This window comes from Maniola hyperantus, chromosome 27, assembly GCF_902806685.2.
Source record: "Maniola hyperantus chromosome 27, iAphHyp1.2, whole genome shotgun sequence".
NCBI classification, from domain to species: Eukaryota; Metazoa; Arthropoda; class Insecta; order Lepidoptera; family Nymphalidae; genus Maniola; species Maniola hyperantus.
This window is the reverse complement of record NC_048562.1, coordinates 4,536,303-4,549,765: the sequence shown is the minus strand read 5'-3', so window position 1 is coordinate 4,549,765 and position 13,463 is coordinate 4,536,303. Positions and strand designations below refer to the sequence as shown.

The following is a 13,463-nucleotide window of genomic DNA, read 5'->3' as shown; positions in this document are numbered from 1 at the left end:
GGACTGTGGCCTAAACCCTTCTCATTTCTGAGAGGAAATCTCAGTAGTGAGCCGGCGATGATCATGCGAGATGTAGACCTTACAATTGTGGATTGTAAGGTCTCTTACTTGCTCCGGTGTCAGGGCGAAACGTGCGTCGAGTGTGTTTTGGAATTTGTGTGGTGCTGCGTGGTGATGGTGCGTATTGCTTGCCTGGTGGCTTGTTTTTTCTGCACGTTTAGCAGTGGGAGGGCGGGCGGTGCATGTCGCATGTTGCACCATACAGATTTGACTTATTTCAGCGGATTATAGCAAACTAGTTTATCCCCGCGACTTCGTTCGCGATGAACTACATAAATTTCTAACTCCTATTTTACCCTCTTAGGGATTGAACTTTCAAAAATCCTTTCTGAGCGGACGTCTACGTCATAATAGCTATCTGCATGCCAAATTTCAGCCCGATCCGTCCAGAAGTTTGAGCTGAGCGTTGATAGATCAGTCAGTCAGTCACTTTTTCGTTTTATACATTTAGATTAAGCTTTTGGTTCATTGTATATCATGGATTTCCGCAAAGTAACGCCTGTTTCTATATATAACAGATGATAGGTAGATGATGGTAGGATCTTCTAGGTAAACGCGACCCATCTTAGGCCGTATAATCACTTTCCATCAGGTTTGATTGTGGTCAAGCGTTTGCCTATAATGAAAAAAAAGGGTATTTTCGCCAAGCGAAGCCGCGAGTAGTCGCTAGTAGTATATAACAATAGCAGCACAGATCGCGCGGCAGATAAAGTGTTTGGGTAAATAACCCAGTGAGCTAGTTCGCAAGCGCTAACAATATACAATCAAACGCCAAGTTGCAAGTATAGACGGGGCAACCTACTAAAGATGGGTTCAAGTTTCAACCATTACAATACCCGGCGGCGGTTTCGTAGAGCGTTGCCTCTGTCGTTGAGACCGACAAAACGTCACATAGATATAAGTCCCGCAAATTGCTACTGCGCTGGAACCATGTCTCATTAACATCGAAATGACCTCATTTTGCCGTCAGCCGAAATAAAAATATACCATCAGCTCGAAACTTCAGTCACACTTCACTCTATTGTTGACGTCACTAAATGGCGGCCACGCGCATTAGCAATTTGCGGGACTTAAATTAGTGACAGATACAAGTTACAACGCTCTACAAAGCCGAAACCTATTTCTAAAGGTCGCGTATATGTACGTCATTCGCTAGTTTAAAGCCATAGGAGTGACGTAGCGTAAGCGATGGCGAGATATTTCATCGATTGTTTGGATTGATCAAACATTTCCATAATTTTTGAAAACCATAGAGATGTTTGAAGAACAGAAATGTAGACCTTACAACAATGTACTGCTTGGTGACTAGTGGATGTTTAGCAGTGGGCCCTCCCACTCCATCCATATCCATCCATATATATGGAGCCATATATATATGGATATCCATCCATATATGGAGCGGTCCATATCGCATGCTGCATGTTGCACCATACAGATTTCTCCGTTTCAGTGGATTGTAGCAAATTAAGCTTTCCTCATTATCATAGACTTCTGCAAAGTAACGCGTACTCTATGGCAACGTAATTATGTCTTCCCTGTGTGAACGGGATCGTCAAATAATAACTAACTGGAAACGTATCAAATATTCCTATTAAATATTGAAGTAGGTACTAAATGTGGAGCATGGTACTATTTTCCCTATGCGAGGCGGTAAACACCCAAATGAGTCAGTGGTCACAAATAGATCGGAACGTGCTGGTTTCCTTCAGTTCACGAACGCTTTACGCAATAACGCACCTTAAGTCACAAGCGACAGCGTTGTATAATCGGCGACTACGATCAGATAGCTAGTGGCGTTGTACTGTTTGTAACTAGATGGCGCTGTATGGTATTGTATCGTGCTAACGATAGTGGTTTTAATGGATATGTACGACCGCTGAGGTCTGTACTCCGTCCTGCGGTATGCGGCGAGGGTTTTACACACGAAAACACTTGAGTTGCTTTATTTTATATTATTGTAGATCGTAAATCGTTGTAACATAATAATCTTGAGTCCGTGACCACAGACTAATACGTCTAAGCTGCCAAGTCCCTTTTCGCTGGGTACACAGAGCACAACCGCTCTACCGACCACAGCGAAAAGGGGCGGCGTTGTATGCCGCCACCCGCCACAGATACTACTCAATGCAATGGACAACACAAGAGGGCTGAAGAAGTTGTTGGACAGCAAACCAGAGCGCTGTATAGGCCGAACGAGACCTAGAGAACGGTCGACTGACGGAGTAGAGAAGGACTTGAGGTTATGGGGGGTTCAGGGCTGGAAGAAAGCTGAAATCTGGAAAAATACAAACTTTCAAGAACGTGTTAATAAAAATTACTTGAGTTTTGTAAGTTAAAATTCAAATGAAAGCCAAACTACATTTGTTTGGAGCGCACTACCAATAAACTCCTCTTAAATAGATAAGAAAACTACCCGCTATAGCCTATGACTTGTTGCTGAATTTGAACAGAGTCTGAAATTACAACTGTGAACTGTAATGAGTGCTGTTAATTCAAGTGATCATTTACCTACTGGTACTAGCCTGCGGTTTAGCAATTTAGGCATGTTTACTTTTTGGTACTACGTGCTACTATGCTGGAGAGACCTACTCATTTTCCCATTTCACAAGCTTCCATACTTAATATTATAAATGCGAAAGTGTGTCTGTCTGTCTGTCTGCTAGCTTTTCACGGCTCAACCGTTTAACCGATTTTGACGAAATTTGGTACAGAGATAGCTTGCATCTCGGCGAAGGACATAGGCTACTTTTTATCCCGGAAAAACAAAGAGTTCCCACGGGATTTTTAAAAACTAAACCCACGCGGACGAAGTCGCGGGCATTCTCTAGTAATTAATAAAATGATGTGATTTTTTGTATAGCGGTAGTTTATTGGTCTAGAAATACATACATTACAAGCTTAATAATAATAATTAAGCGCTTACGAGCACGAAGAAACCAATATTGTGTTTTTTCTGTTTGTGTGGAAAATAAAAATATTAATAATAATAATTAGACTTAGAATAAGACTTAGGTACTTATTAATACCAAGATACTTATAGTACGCAACAGGTCGAGATGGCCATCGGGGTGGGGACGCCCCGCACACCCGCACGTCACCCGCGCTATCTCGAGGACTGTACGGGTGTGTGGGCCACAACTCCGAAAAACCGATAGACGTTTGGGGGCTCAAGGTGCTGGAATGACGACCTCGCACCAGAAAACGCAGCGTTGGAAGATCTAGGTGGACAGAAGACATCAAATGAGTCGCATGGAGCCGCTGGATGCTGGCGTGTATAAGCGCCTACAAGAGACTTCCAGCGGTGGGTGATCAGTTATTGATGTTGATGATAATGATGAAACTCAATGACCTAAAATCTAGATATTACCATCCGGACGTAGGTCCAGTGGCCTGCCTAATTGAATTATCAATCAACAGTGACAGTGCGATTTGCGCGTCCGTCCATATCTAGGTCTCAAATATTAGATTTAAGAGACGAAATTGTTACCTAGGTCACTACCCTATTAGCTGCTAACAAAGGCCTTATTATTTGAAACTAGCTTATGCTCGCTTATGGGCAGGGCACATAGTTCGTAAAAAGGAACCCTTATAGGATTACTTCGTTTGCTGATAAGGGGAATCAAAACCTATAGGGTACTTCCCATTGACCTAGAATCATGAAATTTGGTAGGTATGGGCAAGGCACAGTTCAAAAAAAGCGATAGACGTTGGGGTCCCAAGGTGCTGGAATGGCGACCTTGCACCGGAAGACGCAGTGTTGGAAGACCCCCCATTAGGTGGACGGACGACATCAGACGAGTCGCAGGGAGCCGCTGGATGCAGGCGGCGCATGACCGTGGCATGTGAAAGTCCGTACAAGAGACCTATGTCCAGCATTGGACATCTATCGATTGATAATGATGATAATGATGCTCGCGACTTCGTCCGCGTAGACTACACAAATTTCAAACCCCTATTTCAACGCCTTAAGGGTTGAATTTTCAAAAATCCTTTCTTAGCGGATGCCTACGCCATTATAGTTGTCTGCATGCCAAATTTCAGCCCGATCCGTCGAGTAGTTTGAGCTGTGCGTTGATAGATCAGTCAGTCAGTCAGTCACCTTTCCCTTTTATATATTTAGATATATGTATTCAGATGCGGTCACTTTCGCATTTAATATTATAATTAGGTATGGATTATCATTTATCAGTGATACGGTAGCGGTAGGTACTTATACATGATAAATCTATGCTCGATAGTTAATGATGCGTTGTACAGCCCGTCAAGTGAGGAAATCAATTGAACGCCGCCAATTAGAACCGCTTTCACACTTAATTAGCAGGACGCGTTAGGCCTCGTACGGAGACGCGGGGCGTCGCGCGTCGCGTGTGGCGTGGCGTCTGGCGGCGCGTCGTACGTTTTTTCTGTTTACGGTGACGCGGCGCATGAAGCGGCACTTAGCATCGCACGCGTAATCCCAAACATATGGCAATATACATGTTGTTCATAGAGATGCGAGGCGGGAAGAGTGGCGGTGCCCGCCGCTGTGATTTGCGATTATGCGATTTCCAAATAAAGACTGGCAGAAGGTCCCGCTGCGAGCATCGCTTCATCGAGAATTGCCGCCGCGTGCGCCGCCACGATGAACGCCGCGAGGGACGTGTCGATGCCATCCGCGGACTCGGCCGCAAAAAACGCTCCATCTCAAACAAACGCGTATAAAATTGCTTCACCGTATACGCACTCATACAACGCCATATGATTTTCAGTGCGGGCCGCGCCGCCCATCGCAACGCGCGACGCCCCACGTCTCCGTAAACGAGGCCTTACGCCGGCGAGCGACATGTTACACAATGGACACGTAACTTGTAGCCAACCTTCTAGCCCAGAATGTTGAATTCCTAAAAAACCGGCCAAGTGAGAGTCAGGCTCGCGCAACGAAGGTTCCATGCTATAGTCGTTCTTTCTCGACATTTTGCACGATAATTCAAAAACTATGACACATATATCACTATGTCAAGTCTTCTCATCGTCAATTCCTCAGTGCCTCAAGACGAAAGTCTTTAACCAGTGTGTTCTTCCCGTACTCACCTATGGTGCTGAAACGTGGACACTAACAAACGGCCTTGTCCACAAATTCAAAGTCGCTCAGCGAGCTATGGAGAGGGCTATGTTAGGAGTTTCCTTGAGAGACAAGATCCGAAGTGAGGAGATCCGTAGGAGAACCAAGGTCACTGACATAGCCCAAACTATTAGCAAGCTGAAGTGGCAGTGGGCAGGTCATGCCTGTCGTAGAGGCGATGGCCGTTGGAGCCGGAAAGTCCTTGAGTGGAGACCGCGTTTAAGCAAGCGTAGTGTGGGACGCCCTCCAACACGATGGACCGACGATATAAAGAGGCTGGCGGGAAGTGGCTGGATGAGGAAGGCTGAGGACCGGGTGTGATGGCGCTCTTTAGGAAAGGCCTATGTCCAACAGTGGACTCCACAGGCTGATGATGATGACACATAAAAATAAATAAAAATCAGTTTTAGAATGCACAAGTGAAGACACGCAACAGAATTTTCTGTTCCGTGGGTGAAGACCTTTCATATGATACCCCATTTGATATAGTTATCTTACTTCGAAAATTGAAAATTATAGTGGCATCCGCAGCAACCCTGGTTCAAACGTAATATGGGTATGAGTGACAGGGACAACGCTCTACAAAGATGAAATGTCATTCTAAAGGCCGAAGTTCATCACTTTCAGCCGCGTACCTACTGTAAGTATTGTCATCGCAAGTCGTAACCCCAACCTACATTACCGACGCGGCGAGTACAATCAATGGTAATCACCACTATTGTTTCCCCACAAGGTTAAGCGTGAGTCGTTTTAATTGCGTGCAGTGATCAGTCAGCAATGATTTGTTAGATAGCTGTTTAAAGAATAAACTATGCAGATTGTAGAGGTAATGAATAGAATAGAATCAGTACCCTATTTTTTTTAAAGAATATTGGCCATGTTAAATTACTAATATTCCCCTTTCCTCTCCAACTAAGCGTCAGGTTTGTGCTAGGAATAGGTACGACATTAGTGCAATGGGCGGGGTTTGAACCGTCGACTTTTCGGTTTTCAGTCCACTCCTTTACCCGTTGAGCTATTGAGGCTCTATTATCACTTTCGCATTTATAATAATTATTATCAGTACCCTAATTATAAATGCGAAAGTGTGTTTGTTTGTTGGTTTGATGGTTTATTGGTTTTTCTTTCAATCACGTCGCAACGGTGCAACGGATTGACGTGATTTTTTGCATCGGTATAAATAAAGACCTGGAGAGTGACATAGGCTACTTTTTATCCCGGAACATCAGAGTTCCCACGGGATTTTGATAAAACTTAATTCTACGCGGACGACGTTCGTAGTCGCGTTTTAGTTTTCAACTTGTAGCAGTGGGTTAGTTAGTTAAATGCCAATTCCGTGGTTCCGGCCTCTACTTTAAAAATGGCATGACTAACAAGATATTTCAATATCGTATAAATATTTCGCCTGAAAAATAGCAGTTACAGAGGAAAAACAGACAAGAAATTCAGGAGATTTACGCCTCCGTCCGTCTGTCTGTCAGCGTACTGTAACTCATAAACCGTAGGTGGAGAGTTGAAATTTTTACAAAATGTGTATTTCTCGCGCTAAAAAAGTAACAAAATGTTATTTCTTGCACAATAGTACGGAACCCATCGCGTGGAATGTCTCGTAATTTTTTTTTGCACTAAGACTCCGCCCCAGGGTCCCCAGGGCAAACGGAACAAAAATGTAACCCTGTATGTATTGCCCTGTATTATAAGCTGAGCAGCTCTTGGGCGTTAGGTACTGTCCGAAATATATCCTGTAAATCCAATATCCTCTGAACAAAATGGCAGTTGCAAGCAAAACATTAGATAACGGGAAACGACCAATATCTATCGTGTTTCCGCCTCGCCGGACACGCAGAGCTGATAGTTTCGTGACCCGTTACTATGACTATACTCTATCCGCGGAAAGAAATTAGTATAGCGCTCTCTCTGATGATCCCGCAAATTGCTAATGCGCGTGGCCGCCATTTTAGTGACGTCATCACTAGACTGAAGTGTCGAGCAACCAAAACCGTTGACAAAACTGTCGGTAGGGTACGCGTATCGTGTTTTGAATAATTGCAAATTCACACATTTTGTTTCGTTATTGTTTTAATTTTTTTTGATAGTTTGTTTTAGTTGTTGTTTCCTTTTTTAGTTAAATATGAGTAGGAAAATCTGAGAGGAAAATAATTAATGGTTGTGCCCGTGAGATTATTATTAAAGTAGACAAATATTTTGCATATAAGAGGATTAACGGTCATCGACCAAAACTTCAAAACCGGCCAAATGCGAGTCAGATTCGGGCACCGAGGGTTCCGTGCTACAGGCGTATTTTTTCGACATTTTGCACGATAAATCAAAACTATTTATATGCATAAAATAATCTGTTTGCGAATGTAAATTACCGTGAATTTCTGGTTACATCACCAAAAAAAATTAAATTAAAATGTTTTCATGAACAAATACCTATAATAATTAGTATTTTCAATTTTCAAAGTAAGATAACTATACCAAGTGGGGTATCATATGAAAGGGCTTTACCTGTACGTTCTAAAACAGATTTTTATTTATTTTCATGCATAATAATTATTGATTTATCGTGCAAAATGTCGAAAAAAATACCCGAGTACGGAATCCTTGGCCAGTTTCTTTCCTTTTGAGGTACGGAATCCTAATAAAATACCATTTTCCTGGAGACTAGTTAAACAAAAGCAAGAAACGCAATTACCAAGTTAGGTATTTACTCACGATATTGTTCTGTCACGCAAGGTTGCTCACTGCGACATGCGAGGGTGTGATGAATTGATGATGCTACGATCAAGGAATGTCTCATCTAAATTACTTTCTTTAACATCTCGCTCCCATATTCAATCTACAGTACGACACTATTTATCCCGGAAAATCAAAGAGCTCCCACGGAATTTTTAAAACCTAGATCCACGCGTACGAAGTCGCGGGCATCATCTAGTATTATTATGAAGCTGATACAATATTTCGCAATCCCAATCACCTGGTTCCGTGGTGTAGTGGTTATCACATCTGCTTTACACGCAGAAGGCCGCCAGTTCGATCCTGGCCGGAATCATAATTTTTTTTCTTTATTTTTTTTTATTATGTATTTTTTTATGTTACCAACTTAACATGTTTTTTTTATTTGATTAAAAAATATTTTCTTTTTATTCCAGATTAAATTTTTCTTTCACACAAATGGGCGTGAATGAAAAATTTTTACGTTTTCCACTATTATTAAAATATTACCTACCCAAGCTTAGCTTGGGTGCAATTTTTGAAAATGGGCGAGGGGGTGCATTTTCCGAAAATCCTGAAACACCTATTTCTTCTAGTCTAAAGCCTATATATCCTAATTTTCAGAGTAAACTTGAAAATGAAAGACTTTCACATAAAATTTCATCCCTTATTTAGAAGGGTTTATCTTTTTTCTAAAATCCATTCTTAGGTCATAAAAGAAACCGACCGTTTCAAAAATTCCAAGTTTCTAACACCAGCAGCTAGACTGCGTTGATAGATCAGTCAGTCAGTCAGTCTATCCTATGCATACAGTAGGTACTTTTGTAATGTCGTTAGGTAGATAAAGCTAATTTTCTTCCTGTATTACATCAGTATCGATTACTGAATATCACATAACCATAATCGTATTATTTTAACGCTTGATTAGGCGTCTATCAATCAACCACTGAATAATCTATTTAACAACGATCGCCTAAAAAATGAGCAACTGCTGAGTTTCTTGCCGGCTCTTCTCAGTAGAATCTGCTTTCCGAACCGGTGGTAGTCTTGAAATAATAATTACTATAAGTAGCACATGCTGTCCAACATGAAATAAATGTTATCAATCGAAGAATAAAGGCTCCCCCACACTGCCGCGCCGCAATGGAACTAGGACGTATTATCGCAGCAGTGTGTAACTACATGACCATTCTAATACAAAATGTACTGAAAACAGATATCGCAATAACGCATGCGATATTATCGACCGATAATAACGCGGCTGTGTGGGGGAGCCTTTAAACTAAAAACCGGCCAAGTGCGAGTCGGACTCGTGCACGAAAGGTTCCGTACCATTATCTTTAAAAACGGCAAAAAAATCATGTCTGTTGTATGGGAGCCCCCTTAAATATTTATTTTATTCTGTTTTTAGGGTTCCGTACCTCAAGAGGAAAAACGGACCCCTTATAGGATCACTTTGTTGGCTGTCTGTCTGTCGGTCTGTCAAGAAACCTACAGGGTACTTCCCGTTGACCTAGAATCATGAAATTTGGCAGGTAGGTGGGTCTTGTAGCAGACATTCGGGAAAAATCTGAATAACGTGAATTTGTGGTTACATCACGCAAAAAAAATTGTGGTCATGAACTAATAATTCAAAGGTCTTCACCTGTGCATTCTAAAACAGATTTTTATTTATTTTCATGCATTGTTTTTAAATTATCGTGCAAAATGTCGAAAAAATACGACTGAATTACGGAACCCTCGTTGCGCGACCCTGACTCGCACTTAGCCGGTTTTTTTTTAGTATTTGTTGTATATATTTAGTATAGCGGCAACAGAAACACATCATCTGTGAAAATTTCAACTGTCTAACTATCACGGTTCATGAGAGCCTGGTGACAGACGGTCAGCGGAGTCTTAGTAATAGAGTGGTTTTACACTTTGGGTAGGTACGGAACCCTTAAAAACTGCACAATTTACCCAAAAGGTTGTACATCTCTAAAAGAATAACGCAAATGCAAGTTTGTAAAAAGAAAATCGAATTTTGTAAAAGGAATAGTGCCTGTCGAAAAAAGGAAGATTTTGACAGCGTGTGGCAGAGATTTTGGAAATTTTGTACAATATGGTGGTTTTGTATTTTTTTTAAGTAAATTTCTGAAATTCATGTCTTTTATCGTTTAATTTTAATGTAAAAGTTTCATTTATTATTCAGTAAATTCGTTGTGATCGATTAAAAACATTCGAAGGTAAGCAATATTGTTAAAATATTATGTTGTATTTCCATGGATTGAAGCGTACTTAAACCTTAAACCCATAGATAGTACGCGACAGGTCGAGATGGCAATCGAGGTATGAGGCGAGGGCACGCTCCGCACACCCGCGTTTGCCCGCATCGGGACTGTGTCCGGGGCGTTCTCTCCCCGATTGCCATTTCTTCCTGTCGGTCGCGTACTGTCTATATAATACTTCATTATCATCTCAATCGATTGCCGGCTCACTAGGTACCCTATTACTAATAAGCCTCCACTGTCCATCCGTCCGTCTGTCGCTCAGGGGGCTGTATCTCATGAACCGTAATAGGTAGAGACTAGAGTTGAAATTTTCAGAGAATGTGTATTTCTTGACGGACCGACGATATAAATAGTTTCCCTGAGGGATACGATTCGAAATGAGGAGATCCGCAGGAGAACCAAGGTCACTGATAGAGCCCAAACTATTAGCAAGCTGAAGTGGCAGTGGGCAAGGTCATGCCTGAAGTAGAGGCGATGGCCGTTGGAGCCGGAAAGTCCTTGACTGGAGACCGCGTTTAAGCAAGCGTAGTGTGGGACTCCCTCCAGTGCGATGGACCGCCGATATGAGGCTGAATGAGGAAGGCTGAGGACCGGGTGTGGTGGCGCTCTTTAGGGAAGGCCTATGTCCAACAGTGGACTCCACAGGCTGATGATGATGATGTGTATTTTTTATTGCCGCTATAACAACAAATAATAAAAATTCAAAACGGCCGCCATGAAAATTTCTTGTACGGAACCCTTCGTGTGAGAGTCCCGACTCGCACTTGACCAGTTTGTTTTGTTCTTTTTCACTGCATTTCAAGATTTTACATAACATTTTTTTTCAGTTATTAATGGCGAGATGTAGAAGTCGTTGTCGATGCCGGCGTCGGAGACGAAGGTACGTTTTTTTAAATTTCTATGTAAAAGTTAGCTCTTGCCTGTGATCTCACCTGGTGGTAAGTGATGATGCAGTCTAAGCGATGATGATTGAATCTATTGAATACATACATTACACAAAACAAAATATCATCTGATCTTAAAACAGCCACAGGCACTCACTTACACGCTCACTAGCATCACACACACACACACACACACACACACACCCTTTGTATTTGTTACTAATTAATTTGAAGTACAACCACTATGTATGGGAAGGCACTGGCCCCTAAGATACGGGATCTCCTAGTTTAGGGGCCAGGACTCCATTTAAGTCAAATGTAAAAAATCTGGTAATAAATAAATATTCATTCATTCATTCATTTATGCTAACACGAGGCGGACGCGAGCCGTGCCACGTATACGAAGCGCGGACGAGGCACGGATTCAAAACCGTGTGGCGTCCGTGATGCGTCCGTGCCTCGTTAACAGCGTTAGAAAAATTCAGTCCGATCCTCAACCTTTGAACTATTGAGGCTTATTGCTAATATACAGCAGCCTATGAATCGCCTATTTTTCTTTGATATCACGTTAACCATAGCCTAATATTTGACATATCCATTCAATCAAACCGAGAGTTCCCTCACTCTAGTTCACTCTGCCACAAGGCTATCACTGCCATACATTTAAATAATTAATGCAATCATATTTTTAAACATATTTCAGAAGGCGCAACACGTAAGTACCAAAAACCACGAAAGCGAATTCCGAACACAAAATGTGACGAAAGGTAAAACATTCATCTTAGAACATCGAAGATCTTATCACTGGAGAGTAAAGGTACGAGCAGCATTCGGATGTCTTTCTGTCGGTCTGTCAAGAAACCTACAGAGTACTTCCCGTTGACCTAGAATCATGAAATTCGGCAGGTAGGTAGGTCTTATAGCTGACATTTGGGGAAAAATCTGAAAACCGTGAAACTGTGGTTACATTACACAAAAAAAAAAATTGTGGTCATGAACTAAAAATTAGTATTTTCAATTATCAAAGTAAGATAACTATATCAAGTGGGGTATCATATGAAAGGGCTTCATCTGTGGATTCTAAAACAGATTTTTATTTATTTTTATGAATCATAGTTTTTGATTTATCGAGCAAAATGTTGAAAAAATACGACTGTAGTACGGTAGCGCGAGCCTGACTCGCACTTGGCCGGATTTTTACGTTTGTCTTGTAGCAGACATTCGGGGAAAAATCTGAATCAGTGAATTTAGGGTTAGATCACACAAAAAAATTAAATTGTGGTCATGAACTAATAATTAGTATTTTCAACTTTAGAAGTGAGTGACTATATCAAGTGGGGTATCATATGAAAGGTCTTCACCTGTACATTCTAAAACAGATTTTTATTTATTTTTATGCATCATAGTTTTTGAATTATCGTGCAAAATATCGAAAAAATAGGACTGTAGTACGGAAACCCTCGTTGCGCGAGCCTGACTCGCACTTGGCCGGTTTTTTTCTATAGGGGGCTAGAACTCATTATTAAAGAGAATAATTTTAAATAAATATTTTACAAAAAAATAAAAACCGACTTCAATACGGTTAGCGTTTGTACACTAAAAATTAAAAAATAATTTAATTTATTATTAGTTACGTTTAAATAATCAAAATATGTTAAACAATATTGAAGGGACCATGATTATTTGGTCGCAAAAGGCAGTAGGTAGATAGTTGTAAGTAATAACTGTGGTGTTATCTTTATTTTGGACATTATAAATTTACTAGCTTCTGCTCGCGGCTTCGCCCGCGTGGCCTACAGGAAACAAATGGCATATAACATCAGGACGCGCACCCTGAACAGCACCGAATAACACATAACCTTCCAACCCCCGGTTCATCCCTTTAGGGGGGATTTTTTCATAGCCGTTTCTTAGCTGCCACCTAACCTCAAGAAAAAACTTTCCAAATTTCAAGTTAATAATATCAATAATTAAAACTTATATTTTATATAAATTTTCATCCCCTATTTTACCACCCTTATGGGCGAATTTACCAAAAAACCTGAAACACGTATTTCTTCATTTGTGACCGAAAACCCAAATAGCAATTTTCATACAAATAACATGAAAAATGACCGACTTTCATACAAACTTCCATCCCCCATTTAACCCACTTAGCGGTGGAATTTCGAAAAATCCTTTCTTAGTGGATACCTACTCTTCACAAAGAATAGACCCTCCAAATTTCATGTCTTTAGGACCAGCGGTTTAGGCTGTGCGTTGATATCTATGTCAGTCAGTCAGTCAGGACTTTGAATTTTATATATATAAGAACATAACCGACCAGCTGATGCCCGCGACTTCGTACGCGTAGATTTCGGTTTTTAAAAATCCCGTGGGAACTCTCTGATTTACCGGGATAAAAAGTAGCCTAAGTCATTCTCCAGGTGT

At 41.3% G+C, this 13,463-nt stretch overlaps 1 protein-coding gene, 1 long non-coding RNA gene and 1 other non-coding gene across 6 annotated transcripts in view; 1 reads left to right on the top strand and 2 right to left on the bottom strand.

Moving 5' to 3' along the window:
- The window catches only part of LOC138404311 (uncharacterized), a 132,195-nt gene that overhangs the window by 66,155 nt on the left and 52,577 nt on the right, over nucleotides 1–13,463 (bottom strand). The gene's annotated exons all lie outside the window — the stretch shown is intronic.
- Nucleotides 1–13,463, bottom strand: part of Lasp (LIM and SH3 domain protein Lasp) — a 33,166-nt gene that overhangs the window by 12,113 nt on the left and 7,590 nt on the right. The gene's annotated exons all lie outside the window — the stretch shown is intronic.
- Nucleotides 8,144–8,216, top strand: TRNAV-UAC (transfer RNA valine (anticodon UAC)). The gene has a single exon. It is a non-coding gene; the product is annotated as a tRNA-Val (tRNA).